The 17,363-nt window shown below is 39.8% G+C and overlaps 1 protein-coding gene across 5 annotated transcripts in view; it reads left to right on the top strand.

Annotated features, from left to right (window-relative positions):
• The window catches only part of syt1a (synaptotagmin Ia), a 160,581-nt gene that overhangs the window by 70,977 nt on the left and 72,241 nt on the right, over positions 1-17,363 (top strand). For 3 of the 5 annotated variants that reach the window (XM_008400456.3, XM_008400453.3, XM_008400449.3), the window contains exon 3: positions 7,921-7,998. The exons of 1 other annotated variant lie outside the window; for it this stretch is intronic. The gene's annotated coding sequence lies outside the window, so the exon portion shown is untranslated. Of the gene's footprint in view, positions 1-7,720; positions 7,829-7,920; positions 7,999-17,363 lie in introns of those variants that run through there. One more of the 5 variants, XM_008400454.3, reaches the window with a different exon arrangement.

Below are 17,363 nucleotides of genomic sequence, written 5' to 3' on the forward strand. Positions count from 1 at the left end.
AAACCTATGCCTACAATGGACACATTAAAAAATACACAACTGTCTGTATTTCACTTTTTTAGACACTTTTTTGAATATCATAGTAACCTGAAGAGGGTCCGGGGAAAGTTTTGTTTGAATTGGCAGCAGAAACTGGAAATAGAAGTGGAATATAACATTTAATCTCTTGTACCTTGTTTATGTTCTAGGAAATTTCATGAATTTGTTTCATGAATCAGATCTGGTGTCTCCTATTCACACTGTTTCACAATCAAATCATTCTTTCACTGTTTGTAGCTTAAACCAAGGCAGGTATGGCATTTTAAAATAAATCTTAGTATTATAATGTGATTTACTGCGAGAAAAACAGAATTGCATCTGCACAGTCCTGATCCACAGAGGGATTATTCTTTGTTTTTACCAGAAGCCTTTCCCTGAGCGAATAAATTCATTCACTTTGATTTAGTTGCTTTTCTTGGCAGGGTGACTGGATAATTGGTTATGGTCAACTCTCATAAGGTTTACTAAAACAATGGCAGGTGTTTTGATGAGAACAAGCAGAGATTCATCATAAAGGTTCAAGCAGCAACCTGTGACATTGTGTGAATGGGTCTGATAAAAATTGAAATCTTGTAGTGTGTTTGGGAAAAGCAGATTATTACCTTTCAGACATTCTGCTATTTCCTTTGGGGGAGTCAACGTCTTGTTTTTGCTTCATGTCTATATGTTATTTCCACATGTTTGAGGCAACATTGAAACGTCAGGGTGATGCACACATGCTCGTGCAGCTTATACCGGATAGCGGGTTTGGGATTTTATCTTGCTGTTGCTTTTGGATCCACCAAAGCCATAAAGAAATAATTTGTGTGTTAAAATAGTGGCTGCAGAGTTTGTATTGTGTTTAGTGAGCACATGATTGCATTTCTGCATGGGATTTGTTATTGGCTATGTTCTATATATGTCAATTTAGGCAGAAACATGAGAGCTGCTCAGCGGTGGATTGTGACTTTCAATCCTGTGTGGGAGATGCTGCTACTCCCAAGCAACCCCCTCTGTTCCTGTCGCTCTTTTCTCACTCCAAATTCTCTTTAACTTCACCTCATTTCTCTCTTAACCTGCTCTCTCAACTATAGCATGCGTATTAAATTAAAGGTCTTTGGTTGGTCGTATAGAGAAAACTCAAAAAAGCATTAACAAGTCTTATTGTTTGAGTGGATGCTGAATAATATGGAGGTCATAGGGTTATAAGATCAAAGAAAGTTAGTAATCAAGCATTATTTTAACGCGTTTTCTCCATCATGCTTGTATGAATGGATACGACTTTACTCAGTAGCTCTCAGTTATTGATATCAAGCTATACTAAGGTATAAATTGTTTTATTTACTGCTGGTCAGCTGGCTGAAAGAAGACTGCTACCCTTTCCATTGCGTCCAAGGAAGACAAAGGAATAATGGAAACTAAGAGTGTCAACTTCAGGCTGACTATCAGTCTCTTTACTGTTTTAGTTTAAAAAAAATATTTCAGTAATTTTCTGTAATTACTGTGATAGAGTAAATGTAATACAGGTTGTGTTTGCACTCCGTCTCATAGAGACCAATGCCTAGTTCTGTATGAGGTTGTCAAAGAATGACACAATCCTGAATGTCCCTTTTGAAGAGCTTTGCTGGAATAACAGCTTAGCAAAATGCCATTAGAGGTTTATTTATTTTAAGGTAAACTGAGATACTTTATCAGCAATTGTTTGATAAAATGTAGGTGAATGAATGAGATGGTCCACCTTCAAAAGTTGGGTGAGGACCAAACATGTAAGAGTGTGTTCTCGAGATCTTTTTTATACGTAAATAAATCTTAAATGCCAAAAAATGTGAAATAGAAGCATGTGTGTTTTTAAAAATAGAGTAAAAGTGGAAAAAACAAAGTAGGACTAGATAAAAATACAACATTGATTCTGATTTTGTTGCCACCTTTTATGTTTCTCAGAGACGATCCTTAGTCATGGCTCTCTTATATTCTTATTTTTTTAATAAGAAACTAGAAAGTTTGAGAACCACTGATGCAGTGCAGTGTGCATATGAACCACACCAGCTGAAAATGTAACAAATGTTGCAATTTTGGTCCCCAATCCAACCGAGTCTGTCAGACTATCAGATGTGAAAACACCCTTAGTTGAGGGTTTGGACATTAGTTTTTACTATTAGGTTTGCTGCAGGGGATTAAAAACATGACCATAACTGTACAGCTCACAACTACGTCCATCTTTAAGAGGAAATATTGTGACTCTTTTCCACATGCAAAGACAAAGGCTTGTTTCAAAGTTTACTCAATGTTTAAACTGTAATACAACACATAAAATGATACCCCACCAAACAGATAATATGATGAATATGGTTTGCAAAGTTATAAAAAGTGTTGGGGTCAGTCAAGAGACAAGCAGAACTTCTATCTTGTTTTCAGATGATGGTGCAAAACAAATTTAGCATATTCTGACATTTCCATCTATCTGACCTTGGATGTTCTTTACGGCTGGACAGTAAAAGGGTTGCTAAGGTAATTCAATTAACAAACCCTCAATGGGCAATGGTAATTACTACTCACTAAATCCACACTAATCTCCCCTCTGAGTCTCCTTTCACACACTCAGCCCGAGGCACTCTAACATGCAACGCTGACTCTTCAACTCTGTCCCAAACAGGATCCATCCAGAAGACACACAGTTTCTATCTGCACACAAATCTCCAAATCCATCAGGCGTGTGTGTGCTTTTGTTTCCACCCTGCCTCGTATATTTGTTGTCCAAATCCCGACAGTGATCAGTTCTGGTAAATTCCTCTCACTCTGCTCTCTCTGTCTTTTGTGTGTGAATCAATGGGGATCTAAGGTCAGAGGTGCTTCTCTTCTCTCCATAAGGAGGTCATAATTATCACTGCAGACTTGACTCGGATGTGACCTGTGAGCAGCAGCTCCTGGTGACTGGAGTTAGAAAAGGAGGATAAGAAGAGAGGAGATTAAGACTCTCTGAGCATGTTAATTGGACCTTCCACCAAAAACACCTGGATTTATTCGAGTAGATCTGAAAGTACTGAAGCTGCCTCATTCATTTAAATTTTGTTTTTGAAGTTCCCACACTGTGTTATGACACCAGGATGGTTTTAAAAGATTCCAAAAACTAGTTATTGAATTTATTCAGGTTAAATGTGAAGTTACTGATTTTTGTGCTCCAGAATTGTCACATAATCACTTTTCAAAGTTGTTTTAATCAACAATTAATATGACTAAAATGCAGTAGATAATTAAAAAAAAAATTCAGATTGTTTTTCATTAAGTATAAAATGTGCAGTAGAACAATGGTGCTTAAGCAAAGCAATAGACTCAAAAATGACTCAAAATGAAGATAAAACAACCTTCTAAGCGATGAAAAAACATCAAATAGTAGACAGCATTTTGCAGTTAGTTTGATCCATTTCTGCTGAATGTATTCCTTCTTTTTGTATCAGTCTTAGCTCTTTTTTTTCTTTAGCCAAGAAGCTTTTGTGAATAGAAAGGTGCACCCATCTGATATAATCTCAAACATGAAAGCATGAAAAGTTTACTTACTGCACTCCAATCGACATTACAGTCATCATATTTAAATCCAAAACAGTTGATTTGATATGTTAAGTGAAAGATTTGCTTAATGGATGTAGAGCAGAGAAATCTACTGCAACTGTATAATGCTGGCATGTCAATATGAACCAAAATCTCTGAGAATTGTTTTGGACATCTTGTTGAATCTATTACAACTTAAGGTTGAAACAAAAGGGTGTACGTGAGTGTATGTGCTCCTCTTGGTACCATAAAAGATCATTTTGATTATATATTTGCTCGTTTCACCCAGAAAATCTTTGAAAGTCATAAAACCAGAGAAAAATCTTTAAATATATGAAGAACAGTGGTTGCTGGAGGTTCTTAGAAAGACAAATGGTAGCATTTACAGTGTTTGCAGGTGAAATCGTCTGACAAAGGTTAATGGTATAAATATTTTAAGTCTCTAAAAAGTCAGCTGCTAAAAAAGATAAAATGGGTGGAAAGCAACCCTCCCCTGGGCTTCCTATTCACCACTGCAGGATGAATTTTGGACTTTAGCCAAACATCTGTGAGACGTCCGTGTCATTGGAAAGTACCGCTGACCCCAGCAGGTGTTCTGCACACATGCTGTGTGTGTGTGTGTGTGTGTGTGTGTGTGGGTGGGGAGTTTGTGTACAGTATGAACCACATGCATGCGAGTGAGAGAAGTCGGCTGGTGGTGAAAAGCTGCACCTGCATGCATTGAGAAGAGTTCTCTGAATAGCTCCATATTTGAACAGCCACTTGTCTACAGATAAAGCTGTAAATGATCCGTGGCAGCTTCCTGCCTGCGGTTGAGAAGGGTGGAGGGGAGAATCAGAAAAAGACGATAAAAAAGAGATGAAATGAGAGCAGTAGCTGTAATCACGTCGTCTTTTCTCCATTTGAATGTGCATTTCTCTGTTTTCAAGAGAATTAGGTCTGGATACTCTGGGTGGGTCAAAGCAGCATCACTGTGCCGTGAATCAAGTGAGAATAGTGTTGCTTCTTATGACTAAGGGTGCCACAATCACATCTACAATGGCAGTTTTTAAGAGTCTGTGTTGGCAATTGAGCAGATTGAATCCACCCTTCGTTTTGTATCATTAGACCTCATTTAATGCATCACAGGTCATCTTGTCAAGACATGCTGATCTCTGATTTGGCTGTTCTTTTTGGCTTCCTCTTCTGATGGGTACACCATGTGATTTAAGGTGAATTTGTCACCTAAACTAATCGAGTGGAGAAGCAGCCGTACAAGTAATACTTGCTATTGATCAAGTCTGGAAATGGACATTTGACAAATGTTTTATTATGTTTAAACATTTGTCACTTTTAATGTGAGAAGTTTACCAGTGTGAGAAGATGTTGCTTCCAGTAAAATTATATAGCAAGAAAACTTTACACATAATCAGGCACATTAAACTGTACTTCCTTTCTTTTGAAATATTAAGGAACATTTGAAATATAATTATATTTCATTTTTCAGCCATTTAGCATTTACAGTTTTTGAAAATTAGTGATCGGTTAACAACTCAGCTTGTGAAACTACTTTGAAAAGATTACTGCTGACTCTTGAATGTTTTCTATTATAGGTTGAATAAGACCAGTAATTTGCTGTGTCCAAAGGTGACCTCTGCAATGCTCCTGACATTTGGGAAATTGTCCTTTCGTTCACCTACCTCCTTTTATTCTGCTGCTGTTTTTTCCTTCTAAATGCCATTTCAACCTGCTCAGTCCCGTCCTACTCTGTTAATCTATCCATTTTCATCTTCCTTTCTTCTTCAAAAGAAGTCGACCATTGACGTGTTTCCAACCTTTGTTGGGTTCACATTTCCTGTCCATGTCTTTTGAAAGTGTCTCCCATCACATGGCAAAAACACTCTTAGAAAGTTTTCAGTTTTCATAACAAAAAGAGACGTGGCCCCTGATGCTGTACTTTTGAGGGGTAGAAAATCGTTTCACAAAGGCCACATTGCACTGGTTTAGTTACTTGTACCAAAATAAAACTATAAAACATAAAGCCATACTTGAAGGGATTAAAATAAATTCAGCATTGAAAACATTTCCTGTTTCTAAGAAATCATTGTGAAGCCTCCTCTAATTCTGAATATTTTGTGGAGCAATGCTTCAAGAAGGTTGTAAAAAAAAAAAGACAATTCCTTTATTTAGCAGCCAAACTGAAAATGTTGCTTATTTTGTTGATAGTTTTTGATTAAACCTTATTAAAGGAGCTTCCATCACTCCTATTTTAACATATCACTGACTATCTTTTACATTAATTTTAAAGCTCAATTCTGTGTTACTGAATTGCTAAAGCATCATACTTGAACTCAAGCCCTCAGATTCCTAAACCAAAAGTTACTCTTGGACAGGAGGACCAAATATACGACTCACTATATTGACCCCTAGTTACAGTAGCAAAGTGCTGGGATATGAGTTGAACAGACTCGGATATTTTCTTTACATGGTTGCACTCCTTCCTGCTCTCATTAGGGTCTAGCTATAAGACTACTGAGCCACAAATTTGCAGTGGGCGCATCACTCAACTGAGTAATGGAGCTGCCCCAAACATCTACAGAGCACAGCACCTATAACGTACACAGCAGCAGGGAGGCGAGGCTTATTTAAAGAAGTGCAAGCTGTGTGGAGTCCAGGCAGATGCTGGCTGGCAATCATTAACAGAGACGCGCTGTTTGCTTTGTCTCTGTTCCGACTCTGTTGGCCTTTGTCTCTGTGTGTGTGTTTCCGTAGTCAAAATGAGAATGTGGTTCAGTATGCAATACCAACCTGGACATTTTATTTTTATTCTTATATCAGCCTTAATGATTAGCAATGATTGATAAGAAATAAGTCACAATTTTTGGATTGATAAATGCAATGATAGAGATAATTAGTCCAAAACACCAGATGAGTGCAAATACCTAGCAACATACATTTTATCACCAACATAATCCATGCTACCACATTAACTTATTATTTTCTTTTATTATTGACAGGTTTCATTTTCAAATCTGGGCTGCAGCTCATCCAAAATGCTGCTGTTAAACCTAAAGAAACTGACCCATATCACACTGGTGCTAAAGTCACTAAACTGGCTCCCAGTTTGTAAAATTACCAATTCTAAATTCATGCTATAGATCTGGGTTCAAATACTTTTCAGAGTTTCTCATTAGGTTTCCATCTTGACCTCTTAGGTCGTCAGAGAGCCAATCAGTCAGGACCTGAACTTAAAAAGGTTGAACCAGCATTTATTTTTTATGCTCCCCTGCTCTGAAACAAACTCTCTGAAAGTCTGAGGTGTACAGAAAAATGTGGTTCCTTTTCATCAAGGCTGAAAGAAATATCTACTTCAGTTTACCCGTGAATATCAAATGTCATCACTAAGTTTACTCTTTTTATTTTTATCATATTTACCTGTCTAGTTTGGAAAATCATATAAGAATTATGCTTGAACCCTGCTGGTGTCATTGATCTAGCTTTGTCAGCTGAAGTGAAAGAATGACGGTTTGTCAGGTTTTCACTGCTGGTCCTTCTTCGTCATTTGCCGTCCCCTCTTTGGGAGATCCGAGTGCCACATCCGGTCAGGCTGAGTGTCTGGAGGATGATAGGCGGCTCCTCGAGGCAGAGCATTAGCATACACTTACTCTGGGAATGCCCTTGACTAGCTGTCTGTAGAATGGGACGTGAGCAGCATCAGACACACCAGCGACTCCCTGGGAGAGACAGAAATAAATAGAACGAGGTACGGAGGGGGGAGAAATCAAGAAGAATAAGCGGGAGCGAGCAACCTCAAACAGTAATCATATACACGGTGAATGCCTCATTAAGAGTATTCATTAATCCCCCCATCTAGTGTTACTGAGCTTGCACAGGGGCTTTGTTTCATTCTCTCAGATAATATCCACAGAAACGGTCCATAAACCAAGAACAAGTTTGTAAATGATGTGTGGAAATGCACATCTAATAGTACCACCGACTGATATTTGTTTTCATGGAGCAGAAGGTGTGAGTGGGTGGGGGAAAAATGTCAGAAAATAGTGAGCTGAGAGATCGAGGGGCTGTGTGCATTTTGTCTGACAGCAGAGGAGCAAAGAGAGGGAGCAGTAGGGAAGAGAAAGGAGTCGGAGCGGAGGAAGGGGGAGGGGGCTGGAGTAGGTGGGCGGGAAGAGAGGAGGCGAGTGTCACGGACAGTAAGAGAGGGAAGGAACAGCAAGCCGCTCGCTCGCTTGCTGGAGCTGCTGACTGGGTGTTCAAGTGTGTGATCGTGAGTGCTTCTTGAGCCGTCGTGTGAATAAAAAGGACATTTCTTTTCAAGCCACTGATGTTTGTTTTTCCCCTTTTTCCTTCTTCTCAAAGTGCAACATCAAGCAGAACTTGTCTGAAGCCCTTCCTGGGATTTTGAAGAGAACCCAAAGAAACACAGCGAGCTGCCAGGTAGGAGATCAAACCAAAAATCATTCAGGCAGACATTTACATGAAGGCAGAGCTTTTGTTTGTGTTGCTGCTTTGAAATGAATGCATGCCATGGCTGGCCGCTTGAAATGGAGATTTTTTTTATATGTGTGAGCGCGTCCGTAAACATGGCTCACAGGACGCTGTACTGTAACTGTGTCCAGAGAAGTCAGGTTGGATTTTGAGGGGAAAAGGAGGCTCTCATCATAAGTGACAGATGTCAAAGGGTTTCCCATTTATTCCTGAAAAGTGATAAAATCAAAGGTTAACTTGTCTCACCTTTACATGTCCACATTTCTGCACACATTGTTTTTATTTTGTAGTTATTTCATTAATAATTAGTTTTGGTTACCATTCTGAGTGGGACCTGGCTGAATTCGGCTCCCCATGCTGGTTAGGATGAGGGTTGGGCTCAGCTCCTCAGTGGAGACGATAACTGGGCTCCAGAGAAGACAACAGATGTGACATATTTACCACTTGTATCCAGTTTGGATCTGGTGTTGCTACTTCCCGTTTGCCTGTGTTTGCTTTCTTTGTCATGTAATGAGAAGTTAACAGTGTAATCGAATCACTGCGCTGCCTTCCCCGCTGTTTGTCATTTCCCCCCTCTGTCATCCCTTTTCGCTTCCCCCTCTCTCTTTGGCCTCATTATCTCTGATTCGCCTGAAATGAACGAGTCAGTCTCTCTGCCTTCCTCCATCCATACATGCTGAGGTGCAGTAGATGTTTTATCAAAGTGTCTGGAGCTGAACAAAGCTTCCCAGCTCACTTAGAAACACGAGCGAGGTAAAATCCACTGTGAAGTTTTCAGACTTCAAACTAGTTTGGTGTCAAGTCCACTTTTCTTACATCTTCTAATCCTTACTTCAGTGCTTTGTGGCTCTTTAGAAATACCTGATTGCATTTTCAGCAGTCATTGTGAAATTTAAGTTCTTACTCTTTCCTTTCATCTTTAAATACAGTTGCACACATTAGAATCTCTCCATGTCTCCTAAGTCTGTGTGGTGTGTATCCAGCAGCATTAATAGTTAAAGAACAGAGTGTTTTTATTGAACAGCTGTTAAGCCATGAATGGTACACTGTACTACAGCAGCGTGCAGCAACATGCTGACCTTCACCTAACCTTGCAGAGCAACAGTGGGTGTTTAGACACTAAATAAAAGATGGCATCATTTACAAATCATATATTTTCTCATGAGAAGTTTAAAAGTAAGCAGCAGTGAGATGCAGAGATGCTGCTTTTTTGTCGAGCGGACCTATGTGTGGACCTCCAAAATCGGTTCAGGACCTTAAAGCTTCCCTGGAGGTGAAAGCATCTCTGCCCAGAGCGGCATACGGCTTCTCTCGGTCCACTGGATCCAGACCACTCTCTCCGTGACTCACTGCCTCATCCACTATGATTGGCTGTCCTTTCTACTCCAGGGAAAGACGGGATGAGGTGGGATCAGCCTTTTCATTAAAACACGAGAAAGCACAACAAAGTAAGGGTGAGGAGGTTTCACAACGTGCAGCCCTCCTCCCACTGAACTCCTCTCCATCAGTGCAAGGCGCTGTGACACGTGTGGCAGCTCAGAGAGCAAACAGGGCGTGGAGCTTCCCGCCTGTTGAGACTCCAGCTTGGTAGGCGCTTTCAGACTGAGCCCAGGTCCGGGCCGCTCCACCCAGCCAGGCAGCCGACAAAATGATTGTCTCATATCAGTGAGAAGAGCTTCTGGAGCGCTGGTTCAGAACCCCGGACAGCGCTGCTGCACAGCAGAGCAGGAGAGACGACGCTGGGAATCAGCACCTCCTTTTATAGAGAACAGCACATGAAATGACATGAATGTGATTCAAAATTTTGTTTTTTTTTTAAAGTGATGTTGTGATTGGATTATGTAATGTGCAGAGGTGGCAGGTTTGTCATTTGGCTACGTAGGGAGCCGTTTGTTTCTAAAGTGCAGATTATAACCTCAGAAAATAAACGAGGTGCTTTTGCTCAGGTTGGCTGGATTACCGCTGTGGTGCAGCTGAATCCTTAGAGCATTTCCTGTAATTCATTGGAGCATTACATTGTAGTTGCTCTGAGCTTAATTTCTTTTTAACACATACCATTGCAGAAAAATTAAATCACCTTAAATTAGACATTTTTGTGCTTTCTCACTTGTTATTTTGATGAAATTTTATGTTTTTAATCATTGAATGCCAAACTACCTGCATAAAGTTAGTGACAACATTGTACACAAAAATAATTAAAAAATTTTATGTTTTTAGATGCGTTTGTTTCATCGTCACTATTCTTTATGCTGCAAAATCAACTAATTGCCTCCTGCGAGATATTTGGCTGCATTTTCCTTGAATCAAAACCACAATGTGCTCTTAGCAGTGTTTTGGATGAGTGTGTGTTTGACTATACCATTTAATTATGTTGTCAGGGAAAACACCACTCAGGTGCAGAATATTAGCATGTATTTATGCAAAATATGGCATTTCAGTTATAATATGGCAGTTTACATAGTGCATTTTTAATAATGCTTCTTATAGTTAATGATAAAGACATAAATTAAAATAAATTTTGGGTTGCTAAGAACTAAAATATTCTCTTTTAGGTAATCAATCATAATTAAAAGCAGATGGTTGAGTATTTGTGGCAGGTTTTTTTTATTTTTTTATCTCAAAATGTTTACACTTGTTGCGTCTGAGTTCTCAACACACATCAGTCAAATCCTAAAAAAGAGGATAATGATAAGTGAAACTTTGTCATAAATCTCAATAAAATATGTTAACAGAATGTGGAGAAGTTAAAAAGTTGTGGATATTTGCAAAATTAATGTGTTTTCATCATAAATGCGACATTGGATAAAAATGTTATCTATTTCAGATTCATTTTTAAGAAAATATTTTGGAATATAGTGCAAGTTGCTAAATTACTGAATTACTGAATTTGTTTGCTGTTTTTGTTGAACCATTAGCTCTAGTGTTGGAGAATCTTTATTAGTTGAATGATACATTTAATTAGATGCTATTTGGTTAAAGATTACCGTCACTGATTATCAACTGAATTAAGGCACTGAAAGGGGCTCTTAAACTTGATCATTTCAATTTGCCCACATCCACAGGACTCTGCACACATCTGCGCAGAAGGAAAGTGAAACCAGTCTGGCCCCTGAGCTTTTGTTTCCAACACTGGACAGCGAACCAGCCGTTCTCCATGTACTGTAATTGAGAGGGCTAATATCCAACCAGGGCCATTTGTATATGTATCCATTTGCATAATCGAATAGGGGTGAGTTAAGTGTTTTCCACCAGTGTGTTAATAACACTGTCTGCTAACGTGTGCGGTGTGTTTCATGGCTCATTGCTGCCGTCAGATCTGTCTGTCTGTATCTTTCTACCTGGGATGATTTATTTTTTTCCCATCTGTGGCATAAATGATGCCGATCTTGTTCCGTTCTTGTTTCTATAGGATGTGGATCTAATGTTGAGAACCCATGTGTGGTAGGTTAGACAGCTGCTGGGCTGCAGGTAATTTTCATGTGTCAAACAGACCAGACTGGACACGTTGACTGCAAGAGAACGGTGAAAGAAGAGATGGCAGGAGCTGAACACATGAAATATAGTTGTATGAGTTTTGTTTTTGAAGAAGAAACTGGATGTTTTCCCCAACTTGGTCTGCTGGGGCTGTCTCTGTCGCTCCACTGCTTAAATCTACACGCTGTCTGCTACAAATGTGATCTGAGAGGTACGTTTTATCACATATCTCTGACTCCACGGTATGCAGAGTATTCACTAGAGACCCCTGTTTACAGAAAGGGAAGAGGGCAAAGCTGACAGCATCAGCAAAAGTGCAGTTTCTGCAGCACTGAGTGCACAGGTTACTGAAAGGTAGAAGGAAACTCGAGAGAAGCTCACCTCAGATGTATTTAATAGTTGCATAGCAACAACTCGGAGCTTTTCAGCAGATATAGCACCAAGCAAAGGCTTGTTTTGTGTTTGACAGAATGTGGAATAATGGGTAATGAAAAGAGGAAAAAAAGCAGTGCAGGAAGACATCTACTTTAACTACGTTTATTATCTTTATCCTCATTTGGTATGTTGTTTAATTAGAAATGAAAGCTCCCTGCAGCCAGGTGCAGTACAGCAGGATCCAATGGGGGGAAACTACTGGACCATTTCTCTGGCGACATAAAAAGCTTGTTGGAATATAAATATATTTCACTCAACGGTATTCATTTGTGCCTAATCAATTAGAAATAATGCAAATATAACTTTAGGACAAAAATCAAAATTGTTGGTCTTTTTTCTACAACATTGATGGTACAAAGAAGATCACTGATGTTAGTCATGGATCTGCAAGACAAAATCTGAGTATTTTTGAAGTTATACATTCTGTTACATCTGACGTAAAACTAACATTCCAGAAAAATAAATGTAGTGTGGTGGTCTGGGGTTGCTTTGCTTCTCCAGCCTCTGGATGACTTGTCATCATTGATGGATCCAGCCTTGATGCTCTGTACCAGAAAATTCTGGAGGAGACTGTCCAGCGATTAGTTTGCGGTCTTAAGATCAAGTGCCCTTGAGCTGTGCAGCAGGAGAATAATCCAAAGCACAACAACAACTCTACACCTGAATGTAAAAACAAAAACAAATGAAGTTTGACAGACCAGTCAGGCTTGTAAACTTTCGAAGGTAGCTGACATTAGAACAAATGTTGGGGTGCCGCATGGCTCTGTAGGAGAGCAGGCGCACCGGATACAGAGTTGGTCCTCAATGCCATTGTCCCTGGTTTGATTCCAGGCCGTGGAGGCTACCAGCAACATAAAAACATTAAAAAAGAGTAGACTAAAATAGATAAAGAGCGAGGTGGAGGTATTGGCTGCATTATACTCTTAGGAGGCAACGAAGCTGTGTCATTAAGATTTATTTTTACAGATAACTAATGGAGGTGAGGTTTTGAAAAGTAGACAGAGACTGTGTTTCTTCCCTGGGTTGGTCGGTCGACCACCACCTACTTGTGGTTCGCAGATTGACCTGTTAAATAGCTTTTTTGTGGAACTTGACCCATAATTATTTGGAGAAAATATGCCTGTTTGCATATTTGTCCATGGAGCATTTCTGAAACACTCAAAATAAAATGCAACTTTGGAATCGGAAATAGTTTGACAAGTTGCTTCCTGACATGCTATTGGCTAGAGTTTGCAAACCAGCCAATCAAGGAACAGCATTCATTTCTCAATAAGGATGCCTGTAGATATTATGTTGTGCTGATGGTTTCCACTGAGGATGGTAAGATATATTTGGTGTTTGATCTACTAAGATAAGCAGTTTTAATAGTTTAACAGTTTGACCTCAGTCACATAAAAGATTTTGCTATATACAGTGGGGCAAAAAAGTATTTAGTCAGTCACCAATTGTGCAAGTTCTCCCACTTAAAAAGATGAGAGAGGCCTGTAATTTTCATCATAGATGTACCTCAACTATGAGAGACAAAAGGAGAAAAAAAAATCCAGAAAATCACATTTTTTATTTTTAAAGAATTTATTGCAAATATGGTGAAAATAAGTATTTGGTCAATAACAAAGTTCATCTCAATACTTGCTATATACCCTTTGTTGGCAATGACAGAGATCAAACGTTTTCTGTAAGTCTTCACAAGGTTCTCACACACTGTTGGTGGTATTTTGGCCATTCCTCTGCAGATCTTCTCTAGAGCTCTGATGTTCTGGGGCTGTTGCTGGACACACGGACTTTCAACTCCCTCCACAGATTTTCTATGGGGTTGACATCTGGAGACTGGCTAGGCCACTCCAGGACCTTGAATGCTTCTTACGAAGCACTCCTTCGTTACTCGGGTGGTGTGTTTGGGATCATCGTCCTGCTGAAGACCAGCCACGTTTCACCTTCAATGCCCTTGTTGATGGAAGGAGGTTTTCACTCAAAATGTGACGATACATGGCCCCATTCATTCTTTCCTTTACACGGATCAGTCGTCCTGGTCCCTTTGCAGAAAAACAGCCCTAAGCATGATGTTTCCACCCCATGCTTCACAGTAGGCATGGTGTTCTTTGGATGCAACTCAGCATTATTCCTCCGAACACGACGAGTAGAGTTTTGACCAAAAAGTTCTACTTGGTTTCATCTGACCATATGTATTCTCCCAGTCATCTCTGGATCATCCAAATGCTCTCTAGCAAACTTGAGACGGGCCTTGACATGTACTGGCTTAAGCAGGGGACACGTCTGGCACTGCAGGCTTGAGTCCCTGGCGGCGTAGTGTGTTACTGATGGTAGCCTTTGTTGCTTTGGTCCAGCTCTTGCAGGTCATTCACTAGGTTCCCCGTGTGGTTCTGGATTTTTGCTCACCGTTCTTGTGATCATTTTGACCCACGGGTGTGATCTTGCGTGGAGCCCCAGATCGAGGGAGATTATCAGTGGTCTTGTAAGTGTTCCATTTCTAATAATTGATCCCACAGTTGATTTCTTTACACCAGCTGTTTACCTATTGCAGATTCAGTATTCCCAGCTAGGTGCAGGTTTGTAATTATGTTTCGGGTGTCCTTTGACAGCTCTCTAGTTTTGGCCATGGTGGAGTTTAGAGTGTGACTGTTTGAGGTTGATGACAGGTGTGTTTTATACTGATAACGAGTTCAAATAGGTGCCATTAATACAGGTAACAAGTGGAGGACAGAGGAGCCTCTTACAGAAGAAGTTACACGGTGTGAGAGCCTGAAATCTTGCTTGTTTGTAGCTGACCAAATACTTATTTTCCACCATATTTTGCAAATAAATTCTTTAAAAATCAGAAAATGTGATTTTCTGGATTTTTTTTCTCCTTTTGTCTCATAGTTGAGGTATATATCTATGATGAAAATTGCAGGCCTCTCTCATCTTTTTAAGTGGGAGAACTTGCACAATTGGTGGCTGACTAAATACTTTTTTGCCCCACTGTATATATTTTTTTTCTTAGGATTTGGTTTGGAGAATCTCTCAAGAGATCTCGGGGGATATCGAGTTTGTTTGGATTTTAGCTCTGTATCATTTATTTTAGTAAAATCTGAAAAAACCCTGAAGAGTGTTGTGGATGTAGCTAGTAAATGAGATCTATGTTTCATGTATTTTGTCATATTCAGGTTTTCGATCATGTTGTTTTTACTTTCAGTCTAAAAAACAAAAGCTGAAATTTGTCCTGTTCATCCTGCAAACAGAGAAGTTTTCTCCCAAGTCCTCCTCAACATTTAAGCAACAAACGGATGTCGTCTTTGTTTCAGTAGCATTGTTGTCTGGGGTTACTGGTCTCATATTCTATCTGCGACCTTACGACACGGTCTGTTTTTTGGCGCTGAGAAGATGTGCTCTGTTAGGAGGCCAAATCACAGAAAGAAGAAAGTCACAGGGTTATCTACAAATCAGACATGTTCTCCCACCTCGGCCCTTTAATGCACTGACGCACCCTTGAAGCGGAGCAGGCTGTGTTAAATGGAGGGTGATCACTGATTGTAGATGTTTTTTTCCCCCAGCTGCCCCATCGAGGAGGCTCACTGTAGGAGAAACAGATCCCATTACAGATGTGGCTCAAAGCACACACACACACACACACACACACACACACACACAACTACAGAATTACATGAGTACACATTGTATTTGTGTGCAAAGTTTGGATTTTTATGCAGATGGAGTTCAAGGTTCTCGGGTTTTTACCGCAGACGCATAAGTGGGTCATAGACAAGGAAATGAGGAAGAATAAATCTAAATTTTTTTGGTGAAAATCTGCACACTAGCCAGGTAAAATGCAATCAGTGCTTTTGCTTTTCCTCATGCCAACCCTCCCGCTCCCCACCTCTCTGATTTAAAGCGTGTCTGTGTGTTGGGATGAAGTGAGAAGATGAAAGCGAAATATGGAACAAGTGCAGAATATTTCTCACTTTTTTTGCTCATGTAGCTGCATCCGACTTCTCCTCACCTGCTCTTAGATCAGCTAAAGAAGGTGAAAGTGCCTGCGTTCACAGAAACACTCCCGACCCTTGTCGTTAACTGCAACACGTCGAGCTCATGCATTATTCATCCCTTCCATCTTCACCTCCTGCCAAAAGTCGTGACTGACTTTTGGAAGGGGACGAGAAAATCTGAAACCATGTGAACCAGATTTGCCCTTCTGCATTTAAATCAATTACCTGAGACCACCTGTGTGTGAAAAATGGTGACACATTGTGATAAACAGCTTCTTACTTCCAGTCTGCTTATCTCCAGTGCAAAGTAAACATCACATGAAGCTAATTGACAGAGTTTTTGCAGACTAATCCAGCCAAGTTTCAACACAAACTATGTAATTAGGACCATAATCTTTAAAATTAATAATAAATCGAGCAGCTCCCTCCACTCAAACCCTCGCCAGTCTCTCTCTGAGCCATAACTGTCAGCATAAATAACCTCTCTGGGTCCTGATATGATAAATCCCCCAGAGAAAAAAATTACCCAGGATGCACACTTGGAGAGAGAGCGGAATTCACGAGGAGAATGAGCTGCATGGTCACAGTTCGTTCTCTGCACTAAAATGTCTCCAGGGCGGGAATTCAGCCAGAACTGACCTGTTTCACTCCTTTTGAAAACCGGAAAAACATTAGCAGGTTTGTTACGCTCACAGCTGCAGACTGGAAGTTTACACTTTACAGAAACGTTTCATTTTGTTGCTTCAAATCCCAACATTTAGAAGCTGTAAGTTATATTTCAGTGGTTGGAAATTAGAAGAGGAGACCAAACAGAGAACAAGTCAGTCCTGTAATTAAAATATTCTGATCTGACAGGTTATAAACAACAGAAAATGAAACAAAACTCCACATGGAAAACACCGGAGGATGTACAGAATACGGAAATCTAAATGACAAAAAAATTCCTGAAACATAGACACAAAAACTGAGAGGGAACACAAAGCTGACGACAGAAGACTCCAACAATGTTTCTCATTTTCAGAAACCAACCAGATTAATGTATCATAGTTTTGGCTTATGGTCCCATCGACCCTGATGACGGGTCTTCCAGCAAAGTTGTCTTCTCAAAACTTTAAAATCTCAATTGAATATCGTCACTGTTAAAATGATCTTATTCATTATTTTTATGTGATGAATTATAATCTAAAAATGTTCTGTGTGACATGCAGCATTGAATCCAGCTCACTTGATAAAAATGTCTTCAAGCTTTCTCAACCAGATGACATCTAATTAATCACATTCTGCAAATTTGTCTTGCAAACAGTCAGTAAAAATTTGAGATGAGGAAAAAATTATCACAGAGAAACAACCAGAGATCTGTGTTCACAACACCTCTGTAATTGGACACAAAATCTCAAGTCAGTCACATTATTATTCTTGCTG

Source organism: Poecilia reticulata, chromosome 23 (assembly GCF_904066995.2).
Source record: "Poecilia reticulata chromosome 23, P_reticulata-male-v2, whole genome shotgun sequence".
Lineage (NCBI taxonomy): Eukaryota > Metazoa > Chordata > Actinopteri > Cyprinodontiformes > Poeciliidae > Poecilia > Poecilia reticulata.